The sequence below is a fragment of the Macaca nemestrina genome, chromosome 11 (assembly GCF_043159975.1).
Source record: "Macaca nemestrina isolate mMacNem1 chromosome 11, mMacNem.hap1, whole genome shotgun sequence".
Classification (NCBI taxonomy): domain Eukaryota; kingdom Metazoa; phylum Chordata; class Mammalia; order Primates; family Cercopithecidae; genus Macaca; species Macaca nemestrina.
In genome coordinates, this window is record NC_092135.1 from 45,350,545 (window position 1) to 45,354,406 (window position 3,862).

Below are 3,862 nucleotides of genomic sequence, written 5' to 3' on the forward strand. Positions count from 1 at the left end.
CTTTTGTATTTTGCACATCTAAGTAAATAACCATTAGTAAGCTTTATGCATTGCACTGTGTAAATTATCTTGTGTCTGTCATAATCGAGAGAATAGCACTGATATTTTTGGGGAAAGGTCTCTTCTAATTATTTCTTTGCTGAATCTTTTCTCCAGCTGTAGGTTATCAAATAGAACTAGATTCAACTCCAAACCTGATCTGAGGTTTTTCTTTAATATTTACAAATCGAGCATTTGTCTTACTTTAACACCTTAACAAATTAAAGGAATTTTATGTTTTCCATAGGCAATATGAATACTTTATATGTTTTATCCCGGCCCGCGGGATAGTCAGTGTAGGCCCTGGAGGAGGGAGTGGGAATTTGGGGAACAAGAGACACGAGAAATGGAGACAAGACAGTGCTCTGATCAAGTCTCGTTTAATGGCGGTAATGCAATGCCTTATATACATTTGGAGGGGAAGGGGTTGGGCTAAGGCGGAAATGACCTCATTGCGGAAGGCGTGGCCAGATAGGTTTCGGTTTCTCCGGTCGGACGTCATGTTGCGCCTGCGCTGTCAGGTAGTCTTTTCGCGGGCGCGGGAAAAATGAATGAAGAAGAAGCGGGGAAGAGCGCCATCTTTTAATGGCAGTATTAATACAGGGAAGAAGGTAAATCTAGGAAGAAGGTGTGGGGTGGAAATGAATATAGCTCAGGCGTTTAATCCTTAATTATTATTTGCTATGGCCGGGGCGTGCAGCTCCGGACAGGTCCCCCTTTTTATTTTTCATGATAAGAAAACCCCTCGGGAACTGCGCCTGTCTTAGGTTGGGTCAACTCACCCCCACCTTCTAGGCCCGTCATGGGATAAGGCAGCAGCAAGGGCGGCCCTCCTGTCTTAGGCTCCGATGGAGATAGTGTCCTCTTACCCGTCATTGACTGTCCAGTTCAGCACACAGGGGAGGTGGTCTTATTAAGGTAAATAAGACTCACCATTTTCAGTCATCTCAAGGCGATGATAATGGACCTGTATAGGTTTGGCCTGGAAGGCCTCGATTTGTTGTCTGACAAATGCCATAAGCTTATTAAGGATTATAGGCCCGAGAGTGAGGAAAAGTAGAAGAGTGAGTAAAGGACCAAGAAATGGCAGGAGATAGGGGAGAAGTCCATCGAGTCCAGTCCATAGTGGATTGGCGGCCAGGCCTTTTCTGCGCTTTTCTAGTTCTTCTTGCAAAGTTTTTATCTTATCTCTGACGATTCCGGATTTGTTGGCGTAAAAACAGCACTTTTCCTGTAAAGCCAAACATATCCCTCCCTGTTCTGCCGTTAACAAATCTAGACCTCTTCTATTTTGGAGAACTACTTCAGCTAATGAGTCTACTTGGTCTTGTAAATCTTGTATAGTACTGGATAAGGTCTGTACATCTGAGATTAGTTGATTGGATAATTTAGTATATTGGGTTAGTGAGACTCCTAGGCCTGTGGCTCCTGTAGTAAAAGCAGTGGTGATTCCTAGTCCAGCCAACAAGGGAATAAATTGTATGGCTCGTTTCGGTCTATAAATAAAATGTTCAATAGCGGGGATGGGGATAGGTTCATCTCCAGGGATGATATCAATGTCGGGGAGAAGAGTGGCCAGAACACAAAGCCCTGTCCAATTTGTAGGTAGATACATATATGCCATGTTGTTTCCACAAACAAAAACCGAGCCATTTATAGCACACAAAGGGTCGGTGGCATTGATTATGGAAGTACAGTTGCCAAACACAACATAGCCTAAATCAATTTCTTTAGTGTTATTATATGATGGTGAAAAGAGGCAAGAAGAATTAGAAAACGTCATCGGTTGAACTAAGGGGGGGGGGTAATAGGACAGGAATTATTTACTAAGGATTCATTTGAGTAATTGACATAGGGCAATGAAAGGTTAGGTATGGCTAGAGGAATAGGGGGGCCCATTTTAAGACAAAGCCAACAATCGTGGGCCAGGCTTGTATTGGACATTTGAAGTAAATTGTAAGTAGCATTGAGGATATCAAAGGTTTGGGCATCGAGCCTAAAATTATCTCTAAGCTCAGGCAGGGCTAAAGGGTGATATTGAAGTTCAGGATATGAAGCTTTATGAATTTCTTCTAATTTTTTCTGGACGGTTTTTAATTCTTGCAATATCTAATGGGCCTCCTCCATCAGAAATGTGAATGGGGGCGGTAGTGCTCCAACAAACAGGCTTTCCTTTTTGGCCGTTACAAGGAGATTGTACAAGTTTATTAGTAGATCCTAATACTTGTACGTCATTGATGCCTCCAGTTTGTGTTTTTCGTAACGTGGCCGTATAATATGTTCTATTGCCTGATTTGCATTGTTGATAGGAGGTATAACAGGAACTATGTACAGAAGATTGGAAAGAGCTACAAGGGCATTCTAGGAGCGGCCCGCTAGGTGAGGTATCTCTTGGGGTAGACTTACATTTCCATAACTGGTTTGGCATTAGGTAAGCTGTCTTGCCCGTGCAGGTCACCTGGGTGATTCTATCTGACGGAGGTTCAGATATTTGTCCCCCTCTGCAGTCACAAGGCTGGCTGTATTGTTTTCGTAATAATTCTTTTGCCTTACGAGGGTCACCAAAACCTGCATAGACTGTCACTATGTTATATAGAGCGATTATTCTCCAAAGGAATTTCATGTTAGGCTTCATTTTCTGAAAAACAAGAAGGAAAGAACTTCTCAGGGAGATTTATCTTCCCTGGACTGACAATGGTTATGATTTATTTGTCTTACCAATCTTTCAGGCAGCCATCTGGCTGCATCATTTTTTTGTGAGAAGATGCATACTGAGCCTCTTCCCCAAATTAAAACTGGATCGGGGCCATGCCATGAACCATCAAGTGGATCTTTCCATTTTACCATTGCAAACTGTTTTTGAGATTCAGGATGCCAGAAACGGTCGGCAGCCGATTTTCCATGACTGTCCAAATTTAAAAAATTAAGGATAAACAGGGCATGATTGAGCATGTTTCTGGGGGTACCCTTCACGGGGTACCAGCTCCCCCCTTTTAATTTTGTGATAATAGTTTTTAATGACAGATGAACTCTTTCTACTATACCTTGTCCTTGGGGATTATAGGGAATGCCTGTGGTATGTTTAATTTGTAGGGTATTACAAAATTGTAAGAAGGTTTTGGCTATATAACCGGGGCCATTATCTGTTTTGATTTGTTTGGGTATTCCTAAAATAGAAAAGCAGTGTAATAAATGAGCTATGACATGTTTGGTGGCCTCTCCTGTTTGGAGAGTTGCACTGATGAATCCACTATAGGTGTCTATGCATACATGGATATATTTTAGTTGACCGAATTCTAAGTGGTGAGTAACGTCCATTTGCCAAATTTCGTTGGGGATGAGTCCTCGGGGGTTAACTCCTAGATGGGGAACAGGTAAATATGTTATGCAGTTGGCGCATTGTTTAACTATTTGTCGAGCTTGTTCTCTGGTAAGTTTAAACATAAGTCTTAAGGTTTGGGCGTTTAAATGATGTAAGGCATGTGCTTTTTGCGCTTGTTGCAAATTGTCTGTAGTGACTGTGGCTATGGTTTTGGTTGCCGTGTCAGCTGTTGCGTTACCTTGTGTTAGAGGTCCCGGTAATCCTGAATGTGCTCTAATATGCCCAAGAAAAAAGGGAGTAGTCCTTTTTCGGATAAGTTGTTGACATTGTAAAAATAGGTTAGCTGTGTCTGAAATATGTTTAATTTGAGACACGGTCTCTAAGAGGGGTATTGAATGAGCCAGGTAGGCGCTGTCTGTATAAATGTTAAGTGGCTGACAAGGAAAAGCTGATAGTGCTGCAATTATAGCTTGCAATTCGACCAGCTGAGCTGATGTATAA